Source organism: Schistocerca cancellata, chromosome 5 (genome assembly GCF_023864275.1).
Source record: "Schistocerca cancellata isolate TAMUIC-IGC-003103 chromosome 5, iqSchCanc2.1, whole genome shotgun sequence".
In the NCBI taxonomy this organism is placed as follows: domain Eukaryota; kingdom Metazoa; phylum Arthropoda; class Insecta; order Orthoptera; family Acrididae; genus Schistocerca; species Schistocerca cancellata.
Window position 1 is genome coordinate 492,298,225 of NC_064630.1, and position 15,932 is coordinate 492,314,156.

Here is a 15,932-nt window from a genome sequence, read left to right on the forward strand (position 1 = left end):
GAAGTGAATTATGTTGTGTTGGGCAATATGTTCAGTAATGGGGTAGTCCCACTGTGTCTCAGCCACAGTTTATAGATCGCCATTCGTGCAGACAGATAGATTCTTAATTGTCAAGGTCACAATGAAAGTAGCACAGTGGTTGCAGCTTAGTTTGTAGATCGCATGGCTGCTTCCACAGGTAGACCTGCCTTTGATGGGATGGGATATGCCTATGACCAGACTGGAGGTGGGGGGTGGGAGGAGGAGGATGATGATGATGGGACAGGTCTTGCATGTATTTCTATTGCAGGGATATGATCCATGAAGCAAGGTGGAGTAGGGATGGACAACAATACTGCGTAGTTTTGGTGGACGTCAAAATGTGTGGGGTGGGTGGTTGGATGTATAGTGGGCAAGACATTCCTCATTTCAGGGTAGGACGAGAGGTGGTGAAAAACATGGTGGAGAATATGATTAAATTGCTTCAGTTATGGATGGTGTTGAGTCAGGAGAGGAGTGAACACCTCAGTGAACACCTCAGTGAGACGTTTGGTCTATATGGAGAGAATTGCTCATCACTACAGATGCGACCACCACAGGTGGATAGGCTATGTGGAAGGGACTTCTTGGTATGGGATGTGCAGCAGTTGTCGAAGTGAAGGTGTTGCTGGTAGCTGGTAGGTTTGATATGGATGGAGATGCTGATGTAGCCATTCGTGAGGTGGAGTTCAGCATTGAGGAAGATCACTTGTTGGGTTGAGGAGGCCCAAGTGAAGCAAATGGGGTGGAAGGTGCTGAGGTTCAGGAAAAACATGGATAGGGTGTCCTCAACCTCGGTAGAGATCATGAAGATGTCATCAGTGGATCTGAGCCAGGTGTGGGGCCATTTAGAGGAATCCTTCCTAACCGCCAGAATTTAAAAACCGTGAACAACTGGGTGTAGTATGGTGTTTGCATGCTGATTGCTGTACCAGGGAGTTGTTTGTAGATGATCCTTTCAAAGAAGAAGGAATTGTAGGCGAGTATATAGTTGGTCATGGTGACCAGCGGGAAGGTTGCAGTTTTGGAATCAGTCGGGCCTTGGGAATGGTAGAGTTCAATAGCAGCAAGGCCATAGACATTGGGGATGTTAGTGTAGAGGGAGATGGCATCAACAGTGATGAGCAGGGTGCCATATGTTAAAGGAACAAGAACTGTGGAGAGTCAGTGGGGGGAATGGTAGATGTCTTTTACTAAGAGGTTAGGTTATGTGTGATAGGTTGAACAGGGTGTATACGACCCGGGACATCCGGGAGATCAGGAAAAACCCGGGAATTTTTTCATCCGGGAGATAACCGGGAAAAACCCGGGATATTTTTAGAATTCCGGGAATTTTTCATTGTTTTAGTTTTCAGTTAAATTTTTGTAATTTTGACTGGAAAGAACCGATACTCTAACAAAGGATACTACTGTATCCCGCTACTGCAGGATGATGATGATGATGATGATGATGATGATGATGATGTCCCATACTCAGAGGAGCGTAGGGGACGATGTGGGAGACCCGCACTGCCGTACTAGGCAAGGTCCTACCGGAGGTGGTTTGCCATTGCCTTCCTCCGACCGTAATGGGGATGAATGATGATGTACAGTTATAGTACAGCAAATATTGGAAAAGAGCAAGCCTGAGAAAGAAGACGTGGATTTATACTTGTAAACTGACAGTACAGTGGGGCATCGTCTTGGTTTCCTGCCATCACACATAAGAAAACACAGCTTCAGAAACTGGATTGTCAATTAAGACTCTTCTTGTGACTTCTGAAATTTTCCCGGCGTATTTCTATAGAAGAAGACTGTTTTTGATTATTAAGGTTTCTGTCGAATCTTGTGTTACGCAATTGAGACTAACGACAGTTGTCCAATAGTTGTAAGTGGTGTCAACAAGAAAGTGGAAATAGCTGAATTCCAATTAACAACTTGCAAATACACAAAATGATGACTTCTCAAGAACGAAACTGAACGGATTTGAGTATACGGAGGTACAGAAAGAGAATCTAGGAAACTTTTCTTTGTCAAAATGTATTCCAGGCTTATACAAACTTTAGTGCCTCTTACTAAGAACTTCATCTTGTCCGGCACCAAAGTCATTACAGACGAATGGAAATCGTACAGTACTTTGAAGAAAGAAGAGTTTTTAAACCATCCTGTGGAATTCGTGTATTCTTAGGATCCGTCTGTACACATGCAGCACATCGACCGATTATGGAAATAATACTTCAACAATAAAACATAAACGAGAGAAAAAAAGGGAAATATCTTAAATTGCAAACGAAATGCGCCATATACAACAACGTTACACAGTGCTCATACAAGCTTCTGCCAATTGAAAATGTGTCAAAGGCTTTAGGAAGACTATGCAGTGCTTCATAACAACAAATTGCCTCCAATGAGCGTGAAGTCGCAACTATTTACATTCGATTTGTTTTAGCAGTTACGCGCGGGCTCATGCACATGAGCAGTTGAGTCACATTTGAGTAGTAGATTCTCCCACTTCTGGCTAGATGAATGTGGCTGTTGGCTGTACAATCAGTCACAGCAAGCAGCTAGATGCTACCGGGAAAAGGGGGCGCCAAATTCATATTCTTGAGGGAAAAAACTTGTTTCACAAAGCGCCTAGCATCCAGCGAACGTTTGTCTAGCGATTATTCATATGATTTTGAAACGTTTCCTGTTGGTTTTTGAACATTTTTGAACACATTTTGATTTCTGAATGAATCATAAGTTGACTTGTGAATGCATGCATAGTGTATGTGACGTCTCCGTCAGGGTAATCCTCGTCGCATCTAGAAATAAACTTTCCGCAGACAAAAGGGGACGGGGCTATACGAGCTGAGGGAGTAAAGCCGAACGGATGAATGCCAATCGCTGTCTGATTATGTGGTTGATTGGGTTTGCGAATGATCAGCGTTGTTATAATTACTGTTGTTGTTGTGGTCCTCAGTTGTGAGACTGGTTTGATGCAGCTCTCGCGATATCCGTAGATTCAGACTACCAGAATGGAAATAAACGACTGACAGGAATAACAGGTGAGAAAGATTATGTATAATCTTCTCAGTCTATCCAAGAAAATGAAATTTTGACAAAAAAATTTTGGCCAGATTGCTACTCTAGTAAGGACCAGTAGTACAGTCCCCGGCTAGCAGCCGCGTAAGTTCTATTCTGGAAGTAACGCGGCAAACGTGTTGTTCGAACACGTAATAACACCTAACCGGAAAATAATTGCGGAATAACTAAATCTGTGATTCTGGTAGGGTTAGTGAAGTTAATCGGCGAAGAAATTTTGACAGTGGCAGCAATAGCTACAGAATTTGTGATGACAAGATTGTTTGTTAAAACGAGGAAGGAGAAGAAACCGGGACATCACACAAATTATGGAAGAATAAGATGATTCCAAATTTATATAAATATTTCGTAATACTACTTTTTGATCTCATGCTTGAGAAGCTGGTGTGTATGAATGAAATGTGAAACTGTTTCCTAACATAAAGCTTTTTGCTTGTCGTAGGCCTAATAGGCATTTGATATTGGTAGTTCGTGGATTATATTCTGTCGTGTTATAAAAATGGCCATTTGTGCCAAAACAGTCTTGTTTATTTGGTGTGTGTTACAAAACCGCTGCAATATTAAGAAAGGCCTATTTTCTTTTATCTAGCAGACAGTGACAAAATAGACGTAATCAGATCGAGAAACCGCACTAGTCTTGGGTATTATTTATATTTACAGCTTTTTCAGTATTAGAAAACAACATTTCTGTTTTTCATGCAGCAAAACGTTTGACGAACTTTGATGAGGTAATAGATTCTTTTGCAGAAAGGAAAGCACACTATGTAAAGCTGCAGCAAGATAGAGAGAAAAATGCTAGGAGCTAAGGTTTGAAGAAATGTGCAATTTCTTGCTTATCTCTTCTCAGTATCGGTTTTATATATCCTATATTTAATTTTATGTCACAAAAAACAGCAAGTTATTATCTAATAGGCAATAAAGAGTTCAGATTTTCTGAAGAGTTCTTGTTCTAAGGGCTGGCTGTCAAACCAGCCGACTGGGAGCAGGAGAGGCACCACAGGACATTTCAATTTCCACTCTCTTGAATATAATTTGGACGTGCGGTAGAAAAATGCTTTATTAAGAGGCGTGACACTGCACTTTGGCATACTTAAGACCAAATAATATGTCTTACATTTCCTCGAATACATATGTTTTATGTTTCAGGCTTTTCAGAAAGATGTGCGCTAAAAGATGAACATATTTTGAAAATTCGATTTTCTTAGTATTGACCTGGTTCACAAATGTCGTAGATCCGGGGCTGATGCGCATAGCAGTCTGAGTTATAGTGGTTAGTCTCCACATCACCCGTGTTTACATTTAGTGATTTTGCTGTTTCCCATTCGTTTACTTTCACGTTAAATGAAAACAAAATGGATATCTGTGGCTGGGAGCTATCGGGTGAATTAAAACACATTCACATAATTACGGAAGGCTGAAATATGTTATAAGTTTCAGATTTTATTTTATTTCCACCTTTCTGACAGTCAAGCGTTAATCGCCTTGCGGAACAATGAAGTTATATTTTTCGGAACAATGAAGTTATTATTGTCTGTTTGCTACAGAAATTTCACTTTAGTTAACCTTTTCTGCAGAGGCAGTCAATGTATTTGAAACGAAATGTTTAATTCCACAGTACTGGCTAGTTTCAACTGTTCGCTGCATTTCAAGTGCACGTTTTCATTTTCTAGTATAAAGATAAAGAACCAAACATGATATAAAACAGTACTGGTGCTCAAAGAAAATTTACATTCCACAAACCACACTGAAAAGCTTAATATCAGGTCGAGGTCTACTTCATTGGGAATCTGGACATACAAATGTGCCCTTTAAGTATGCACTTTAAATGTGGACTTTTAATATGGTTCACGAAATTCCGACGCTCTTGCAGTATCCTCTGATGTCTTGTTTCTTTTATGACATAATGTATGATCTTTCAATGTTTTACACATACATACATACATACCGGCTTCCTAAGTCATGATAGCTACCCAAGTGCGGTGTCGCCTGTTATCTGTGCTCTCTGTCAACTGCTGAAACGAACCAGTTTCTAACAGGTCGCGGGAAAATATTGCTAATTAGTGGTTTGAAAAGCATTACTTTCAAAGTAAATATCCTTTTACGTAACTTGAACTATGTACAAGGATGTGCCATGAATTAATTAAATCGCAGAGCGTTTGACTCCCATTTAAAAATCAACTCTTTGATGACCAGCCATTTAGAAGAATTTCGAACCCTGAAGGTCAGACATTTATGTCATTATTAAAAATTTTACTGGCACATCTGCGTGATATATCATAAAGTGTAATACGCGCAAAAAAGGTCAACAGTATGTGTGAAAGCTTAGCCTCTCTTGCAGCTTGAGACCAATACTATATGTGAAAACTTTGCTTTTCTCGTAGCCACACTATGTATATCAATTTAAACTATTAACTTCCCCTGTTTGTGTGTTCGTGCTACTTAACAGTGATGTTGCTGTTGGCTGACTATATCACGTGTCCTATGCTCTAAATAACCGCTGTCATCGGCTGGTGAGATCACGTGACATGAGCTATGAACGGCTTACACAAAAGCGCATCGAAACCTCGATTTCAATTATTCGGAAAGTAACATGCGGTGTTTGGTGGAATTCCAATGTATATTTTTGTAATACGAAAATACACAGTGTACATGTTGCTGCACATCAAAGATATTTCCAAAACGTGTCTTTTTCCCTGAGTTTCATTTTCTAAAGTACCGGGAAATTGTACGCCCTGAAATTGTACGCCCGTGTATAAAACGATAACCATTCAAAGGATTGACAAGGGAAAATATACTGTCACCCGGGAGAAAGTGTATTTTTAACCGGGAAATCCAGGAAAAATCCGGGAATTTTTTTTACTTGTCCACGTATACACCCTGTTGAAGGAGTTGGTCCACGAGTACAGAAATTCACTCAATGGGGGCACGGTAACTAGCCACAATGGAGTGTCTTGCATGGCTGGGTTTATGAACATCAGGAAGCATGTAGATGGTAGGAGTGTGGGGGTGAGGAGAGAGGTAGTCTCAGGGGAAAGGTTGTAGGATGGATCTAGGGATTTGAGGAGGGACTGGAGATCCTGTTGGATTTCTGAATTGGGCTTACTGTGGTAGAGTTTGTAGGTGGATGAATCTGACAGCTGGCAAATCCCTCTGCCAGGAACCATGGTGGTCAAGCTTTTGTCGGCAGTCTGTGGATGATGGATTGCAGTTCTTTCTGCAGATGTAAGGCTGGTTCCTATGTTGAGGGATTTGGGGAATGATGGTGAGCAAGATTTGAGGTTAAGAAATTCTGAAAGTGATTTGGAGGCAACAGGGATGGATCACAGTTGGATGGAGTGAACTGATTCAGGCAGGGACCAGTATTGGTTTTAGGTTGAGTGCGATTGGTAGCTTTGGTGGTGAACAAGTGTTTCCACAGTAGGGACTGGGATAAAGAGAGAACATCTGTAACAAGTCCAGAACAATTTAATTTGGCAGTAGGGGAAGAGGTGAGATCATTGGAATGGACTGATACTTCTGTGGGATTAAGGCTTTTGGAGGAGAGGTTCATGACACTGCTTTAGGTCTGTTTAGGTTCTGGATTCTGCATGGTGGTGGGAGGAGTCTCTCTCTCTCTCTCTCTCTCTCTCTCTCTCTCTCTCTCTCTCTCTGTCTGTCTGTCTGTCTGTCTGTCTGTCTGTCTGTGTGTGTGTGTAGATTTGCTGATTGAAAACTTGTGTTTGGTACGTGGCAAGTAAGATCCTTTGCTGTAACGCTGCAAGACCAGTAGTAGTTCATAACCATTTAATAAGGTAAATTTTAAGCTATCACTAACAGATAAACAGCACCTTTTCTCATAGTAGCTGATGTCTTTCAAATTTACGTCATTAAATTTAGCTGCCATAAACAGCAATAATTTTAAACTGTAGCATGATAGTTTATTGTTTAGATTAAATTTTCTATGATTTGCTTATCTTTTTTTAATTTGTAACTTAATTCGTTCCACATCCCTAAAGATTTGCATTTCTCCTCATTTCCCTCGATTCTCCTTGCTGTGGGTTTTTGTCAGACCAATTAGTGTTCTTTATACTATCACAGGTGAAAATTGCTTAATCAGTAAACAAGATTAATCAGATTATTTGGCAATTTGCAATCAGCCAGCAACCAACCTTAATCTCCTTCACAAAGGTGTTGAGTCAGCTGGACATGATGAAGGTAGAGGCATTACACAGTGCGTAATATCTGCCATATTATTGTTTATGGAACACCAGTACGTATAGAAATCCGGCATAGATTTGTTCAAGTACTATGTTCTACCTACTGAATGTCTTCTGCATCACCAACAATGTGTATATTTATACCTTCAGAGGAAATATGATAGCCTGGCAATGCACCAGTCTCATGCAGTTTCATGAAAACATGAGTAAACACTCTTGTTTCTGGTATTGTGTGATTTGGAAATGCTCTACCATATTCTCTACAAGCAGCAGAGCTTCCATTGCAAAACCCATACACAAATACTGTATCGGCATACTCAGCATATGTAAATATGTGCAGCATTCATAAATGATACAGTAGAATTGCCCAATAAATCAGTCACAGTTGCAAAATTCTGTTATGTAAACTTGAGTTCAGTTTCACAACTTGAACCTGAAAAGTGAAACAACAGTTGGTAAATGAACCCATAGAAAATTGAGTACCAACACAGGAAATTAAAACTCCTCTATAAATAAAAAATGGACATACATTATATGGAATCGTTCAAAATAATCCATACCACCACCTTCTATTCTTCTTAAAATATCAGGTATATTTGATAACATCATCATACTGTAAAGCTTACATGCAGCACACTTGATGTTACTTTCATTTCTGTAAAACATTCACCATCCAGTATCACATACTGGATTCAGCTAGTCAAATATACTTAGAGAATATTGCTTATCTGTGAAGACTATGAGTGATCATATCTTAGTTATTAGTTGACATCTGTTGGAAATCTGGGGAGATAGAATCTGTTTGTTCAGCTGCTCTACTGTTTGCAATATATTGTGTGAATGAAACAAATTGATTCTCAGGGGAGTAGTTCTTCTCAAGGCATGTTGATATTTTGAGAGGAGCTGACCAACATTTAGCTCCTTATATGATGTGAGGGCAACTTGTTTTCTAGGAGAGACATGAGCTCTGGGACTTTGCTATAAATATTCTGGCAGCTAACAACGAATATTTTAACATTGACATTTGCTATCTGATCAGTTACAATATTTAGTGTTTTGTAGTGACAGCTTTTAATCTGGAAACCTCTTAGTTTTGTGCAAAACAAAAATAGTTTCTTCATGAACTATACTACTCGAGTGGCCATTCATGGTCTATAGTGCACATGTGACACATCCAGGATGACATTACAAGCATCCACCTTGTAGTGCAGGTGGAAATATCTGTATCTGAACTCATCACAGAACTGCTGAACTCTTCTACTCAGCATATCATGCACAAGTGCTATGTGTAACGATCAATGGATAGACACATCTCAGCAGGAAAACTGCTGTCAGAAATTAATAGATCACAAATTATGCAATAACGGTGGCAGAAAGTATAATTATTCTTAAAAAAGAGTATGAGGTGACATTTCTATGGAGAAGTCTTAAGAGCTCATCAGACTATTTATTCAGCCAGGTAACCCACTAAATGTTCAGTGCACAGCAATGAAATTTATAGTTGTGCTTGTCAGAAATATTCAGCTGCTGCAATTTAAGCTGTGCTCTTAAGATCCTGCGTTGTCACAACCTTGGAAAAAACAGCAAAAAAAAAAAAAAAAATTGATGACCAGTATTATAGGTAAAGCTTAGCCTGTCTTGTACCTACACTGAATGTATACATAACAAGTCCTAAACTCTGAATGTCTGCTGTCATAGCCTGGCAAATCACTTAACATGAGTTATGATTAGCTGAGTAAAGTGCATCAGTCTTGATTTCAGTGTTTCAAAAGTTACCACTTTGTGATTGATGGAATTATATTTATACTTTTGTAATATGAAAATATACAGTGTACATGTTGTCGTACATGAAAGATCTTTTTCCAAAATGTGTTTTTTGCTGGATTTCGTTTCCTAAAGTGCCAAGAAGTTCTGCACCAATATATAATATCTTTACCATTCAAAGGATTTGTAACTTCTACAGCTCTTGTTCGTGGATACATCCTGTTTAACATCCATCTTGTTCTGGATGGCTTTTAACAAATATACAGATAAAAAATGAGAAAAAGACATAAAATATGAAATATACAAAAACAAATAAATCACTGTAGTGATTATGGTAAAAAATCGCACATGCACTAACAGTAAATTCTAGTGATACAATGGAAACTCCAGGTTGGAATATCAACAATGTAAGGAAAAATAGGGTAATTGGCCAGATCATTACTATTACCAACCTACTATCAGTAAAAGTCCATCCAGGTGATAGCAGTGCCACCTGCTGAGGAATGACTGCTAGTCACACACACACACGGTGCATGTAGTATCAGTAAGCATGCTGTCCGTGTTTAGAGTGGGAAATGCATGCAATCTATCAGAGTTTGACCAAATGCAGATCATAATGGCCCAGAGACTTGGAATGAGCATTTCAGAAACTGCACAACTTGTCAGGTTTTCAAGAAGTGCTGTGGTGAGTGTCTTCAACACATGGTGAAACCACGTCCAGACATCATGAGGTTGGGCAGCCACTACTCATCACAGATGTTGGATGTTGTAGGTAAAACAGGACAGGTGCAAACTGTGGCAGAACTAACATCAGACTTTAATGTCGGGCGGAGTTCAAGGATGTCTGAACACAGTGCACCAAACACTCATAGCAAAGGGCCTAAACGGCCGCGACCCACAAATGTGCTAATGTTAACACCACGACATCTGCAACTGTGACTGAAATGGGCATGTGACAATCAGCACTGGCCATTGGCACTGTGACAGAGCGTTGCATGGTCTTATGAATCACAATATCTTCTTCATCATGCCGATGGGAGGGCACAAGCCTGTTGTCTTTCAGTGGAACAACTCTGTGACATCTGTACTGCAAGGCAGGCAAGCTGGTGGCAGCTCCATTATGCTCTGGGGAACATTAACTTGGGCATCCAAGGGCCAAGTGGAGCTCATGCAAGACGCCATGACAGCCAAGGAATATCGTACACTGATTGCAGACCACGTACATCCCTTCATGACAATTATATTTTCTTAGACAACAATTGAACGTGGCGTCAGAGCTCGTTGCCTCCCCTTCCTGGAATTTATGGAAATTAGGTGACGAGTGTGCAGATGTGGTGGAAACTCCATCCAGCGATCTACCAAGGCCTTTTTGCTTCCGTGCCACAACGTTTCACTGCTGTTATCCGTGCCAAAGGTGGAGATACTGGATATTAGGAAGGTGGTCATAATGTTCTGCCTGATCAGTGTATATTGCTACTTATTGTAAAAAATGACACGTTATGTTTCAGACAGGCAACATTAAGGCACTTGCACTTTAGCTTTTGGTCACAGCCTTCATCAGAAAACATACGCACGCGCACACGCCCCCCCCCCCCCCCCCCCCCCCCACACACACACACACCACACACACTCTCACACACATCAGAATGGCAATCTGGTCCCAGCTGCCAGAAATGGCACTCGTGTATGTATGAGACATGCTTGCTTGTGTGAATGAATGTGTGGGGGTGGATGAGTGGTTTTTTGGCTGAATGCTAATGTGTAAGTGTCTTTTAATTGTGCCTGTCTGCAACCTAATGTGTCAGCTGTATGGTGAGTAGCAATCTATGTTTTATTTACATTGTTGTTAAATTATAATGATAGATAATCATATGAGAACATTTATACGGAGTTACTAGAAGACTTAACTGTATAGCTCGTTGCTTGAAAATACTTAGTCATCACTCTCATCCTGGGTGTATCCATGGTCCAAACATGTTGGTTTTAATGGCAAGAAAAATCAATAACAAACAGGAGGGACGTAACCTAAGAGGGACAGAACATCAGCAGCTTTCTTCTTTTCAATGAGTCTGAGTCCATTGTATTTTAAGTGAAGAATAAGAATTGGGTTTTGACTCCCTCATTTCCTGAGACTTATTTTTTGCCAGGTGCTAGGGGTAGTCAGAAGTGACCGTCCAACTGCATACATTCCTCAGTTTGACAACCAGATGCATTCGGAACATCAGTCACAATATTCCCTGAATACTTTGAACACGTGCCTGACATTGTTCACTATTTTATCAAAACAGTTAAGAGTACAGTGGCAGTCAGGTCCTACATTCTTTTTATCTTCAGTTTCTCCAGAACAAGCTTCATATTCTTTGAGTGTATTACACCTCTTCTATTAAAACTTCTGCTTTGGGGTATATCTCATCATTTTGTGAGAAGACCTCATCATCTGTTCTTCACCCCTTCACGACAGGTATCCAAGATAGTGACATTTCTGTGAGGTTGCTCTGTGTATCTACCAGTGAACATATTTTGGATTGTCGGGTTCCATCGATGATGTGGAAGGTTTTTTTGGTCAAGTGAGAGTCTTCCATTTGTGCTATATGACCGTAGAATTTCATATGCCTGTTCCTTACAAATTAGGTGAACTGCTCAGTCAGGGAATACAGTCCTTCTGAGCTCTTATGCATCCAGTACAATCTTGAATTTGGCTTCAAAATATTTTTCTTGGTATTTTTCTTTGATGTTGGTAGTTAATGATATCTCTGTAGCATTGAATGCTTATGTAAGAATGACTGTGTAGTAGTGACGGAGTTTGACTTTGATGGACATCAATTTCTTGTTGTACATATTCTAGAGAACTGTTTCTAGGCTTTACGCAATTTTTTCTGAACTTTTTTACGATCTTCTCTTTCGTTGCTAGTGCTGCCAATAATTTCACCTAGATACCTGAAGTCCTTCACCAGTGTGGTTTTGCCATACTTGGTTGCATGATTGCCAGGTTTGGGCTCATGGAGTCTATGCATTGTGTGTGTGTGTGTGTGTGTGTGTGTGTGTGTGTGTGTGTGTTTTTTTTTTTTTTTTTTTTAAGAGATTTGGAGATCGGTCTCAGTGACAATCTCATAAAGCATTTGGAGATCGGTCTCAGTGACAATCTCATAAAGCTTCACCATGGTGTGTCTGGCTTCCTTGGGAGTTCAGGAAATTATTGCTAGGGCATCAGCAAAGGCAAGGCTTTTCATCTTTATTGGTTTATCTTTTGTTCCCGTACTTACTCCAAGCATTTGTTTCTCCCATGTGTTGATCCTTATCTTGAGTACCAGAGGGAACAGGAGTGAAGACAGCTTGTCACTCTCTTACTCCAGTTCTAATTTGAAAAGCTTCAGAGATTTCACCCATAAATTTTACTTTAGAGAATATGTTTGTCGAGATCTGTTTGATTAATATAGTTGTTTAGTTATCCACTCTGTAGTCATGAAGTACATTATACAAGGTGATGCAGTCGACCAAGTTGTATGATTGTTTGAAGTTTGCAAAAGTGACAACTGTGTGGTTTGACTTTCATTGTTGCAATATGATTTTAATGTTTCAGATCTGTTCTGCTGGAAGCCTGCTTGATATTCACATATCAAGTGTTGTCTGTTGCCCCAATCTGGTAAGCAGGGCACATGAGAAAATTTTGTAGGCAATTGGTAGAAGTGAAATACCTTGGCAATTGTTTGGATCCATCTCATCCCTGTTTTTGTGTAGTGGATGGATCAAAGCATTTTTCCAATCTGCTGGTGTGATGCATTTTCCCATTAATTGGCAACAATGGCTTTTAGTTCGTCAATAAAGACTTTACTGCCTATCTTGAGTATTTCTGTGGTATTAACATCTTCCCTGGGGCTTTGTTGTTCTTGAGATGTAAGATGATGGTTCATATTTCCTCGTGTATAGGTGGGAAAGTGTTTTGATTTGGTGCAGTTAAATGAAATTGGGGTCTTCTGTAGGTTGCTCACATATGTGCAGTTTCTTGAAGTACTGCTCCAGGATTTCACAGTTGGTCCGTGTATTTGTCCCATCAGGGCATCAAAAAGAAAGACTAGGTGCCTTGTAGCTTAGTTCTTCCCTAAATGTCTTGTAAAAATATTGTGTGGTGTTCCTTTCGAAATCATTATCAATTTCCCCTTATCTTTTGAGGTGATATACCCATTTAATAAACCTGATTGGTTTCTCTATTTTTTTAAAAGCCAATTCTCTGGAGTTTTGTGCCTATGACTAGTCTTTGAGGCTCAGATAAGAGATTGTATGGCTTTGTTGCGATCTGAGGTCCATCATCTGTGTTTCTGTTTCTGTGGTGGTTGAGCAAGTTTTCTTGGTGATGCAGGGTTTAAAGACATTCATTCCATGTTTGTTCGTTGGGCTGGAGTGATTGTACAAACTCCTCTGCATGTTATTTTAGGTATTCTGGGACTATATGGAGGAGCTTAGAGACTTTTGGCAACTCTTTGTTTTGTATGAAAGATATTGTGATCTGAGAGAGATAATGGTCAGACTCCACAAAACACTTGATGTACCTTCACATTCATGATTTCCGGATAGAATTTTCTGGTTACCTCCATATGACCAATATGATATTTCCCTATTTGATTTCCAGGTTGTCATATTCCGTGGTGGCTTTGTACAGTGTGTGAACATTGCTTGGAGTTTTGCCATTTCACATATATTGATTAGGCTATGTCCATTAGTATTTGTCTTTTTTCTTGCTGAGAAATTCTCTGTGTCTGTGCTCACATTCTCTGCTGATTTGTGCATTGAAATCTTTAAGAAATGCCTTGACATGGCGTTGAGGGATCTTAGTGAGTGCCCATTCAAGTTTTGACCAGAATTTCTCTACTTTGTTCTTGTCAAAGTCATTGTTAACCGGGGCATGTGCGATTACAAATGTATAGGCTTTGCTGGCCTATGTAACTGTAAGTATGGAGAGACGTTCGGAGGGTGAGGTGAAATGTATCACAGAATAATTGGTACTGTTGTGCACTAAAAAAGTAGATCCCAGTGTATGTAAATTACTATTTTTAAGTGAGGTTGTAGTTTTTTCGCATGTTTCTTGTAGAGTATGTATGCAGATTCTGAGTTTGTAGCAGGAGTCCAAGAGCATCTTCAGTTCTCCTGTTTTGGTCAGTGGCTGTACATTGAGAGTACCAATGAAATGCTTTCTTTTGGGTTTGAGGAGTTCTGGCAAGTTCTGACCCAACGAGAAGTCGTGGTCCCCCAGCAACTGAAAGAACAGGTTTGCATTTGCTCTTGTCAGCTTGGGGCGAGGGTAGCTACATTGTTACTTGTGTTTTCTGATGTCGAGTTCACGGCTGATTCCAGTTGGTGGACCTTAGCCCAGGTAGAGTGAGTCACACATTAGATTTAAATCTCCCTTGTTGTAATGGTAGTTAGTCCATGTGGAAGCTGATGTTTTGCTGTTATTGACAGATGTCTCTTGGTGTTCTAGTTTTTTATCCTGCTTTATCCAGGCTTGGGATGGGAAAAACAACCACCTAGCTACTCGATCCACCCAGTAATTGCTACAGACAGAATTACTTTTGTTGTTGCTGTTGCTGTTGTTGTTACTTGTATGAATATAAATGAAGAAATATGCATACCGGTGTATACGTCAAGCCTTCAACAGCATCCATTTGTGGTCTTACCCTCCCACACATCATCAGTAGTGTTTCAGTCTCTTCAAAAAAAACTAATTGCTTTGTTTCAAATGCTTCAAGAGGAGTAAGATGTACAAATAATTTTTTTACTTATCTTCATTTTCTCGTTGTTGGCTGCAGTTCGTTGCGTCAAGGGATAGTTTCTTGAGGCTGAAATTTTGACTTTGTGGGTTCCAGTTTGCATGATAATTGATGATGTAATGTCTGTTTCAGTGACTCTTTCATTTTACCCATTCTGTTGGAATTGTGTGAACAATATATTTCGTGTGTGACGGTGCAAAGTGCACTGTGTAAAATAGACCTCTTTGGCATTGTCTAACACTCTTTGTGTGCGCTAATTATTCTGTTGTGTTCGCTGTAAATTTTTTTTGTTCTTGAATGTGCAAATATAGTTATTAGTAAAATGTCCTTTTTTCCTCCTTAATACTTATTCAGCTGCGCAAATTCCAATAGGTTATGGGCCCAGGCTGCATTTGGAATAAGTATATCAATAAAATAGTAGGGAGAAAGTATTGAAAAAGTTCCAATTTACGTGAAGTGCAAGTTATCCTTAAAAGACGATCGCAATTTTTTTCCGCATTATTTTTTGGTGTTCTTTACGGCAATAAAAAGCAAGTTACCGTTAAGAATGAGTGCGGCACAAATTCCACAGATTGAAAGACTTCTAGGTCGTGAAAGCCATGCAACCTGGAAGTTCGCAGTAGAAGCGTATTTACGTTTAGACGACCTATGGGACGTGGTAGATGGGACAATGAAATCCACAGATCAGAATTATTCAAATAAAGATAGGAAAGCAAAATCAAAATTGATATTACTGATTGATTCGGTGAATTAGGTTCGCGTTGAAAAAGCTGCTACAGCGAAAGAAGTCTGGGACAATTTACGAAGTGCATTCAAGGATGGTGGTCTTACGAGAAAAGTAGGATTATTATGCGAGTTAATTACCACTCGCCTGGACAAATGTAAGAGTGTAGACTAATACGTTAACAAAATAATAACCACGTCGAACCGACTGAGAAACATCAGATTCGAGATCGCTGACGAATCGATAGGAACATTGCTGTTGGCAGGACTGCCCGAAAGGTATGCACCTATGATTATGGGGCTTGAAAGCTCGGGTATACCAATCACAGGCGACAGTGTTAAGGTGAAAATCCTGCAGGACGTAAAGAGTGCTCCAAGCTGTTGTACATTGGAGAAGGAAGGT

At 39.9% G+C, this 15,932-nt stretch overlaps 1 protein-coding gene across 2 annotated transcripts in view; it reads left to right on the plus strand.

The window, feature by feature from the left end:
• LOC126188310 (glutamyl-tRNA(Gln) amidotransferase subunit A, mitochondrial) overlaps positions 1-15,932 on the plus strand; it is a 175,454-nt gene that overhangs the window by 53,311 nt on the left and 106,211 nt on the right. The window lies entirely within an intron of this gene.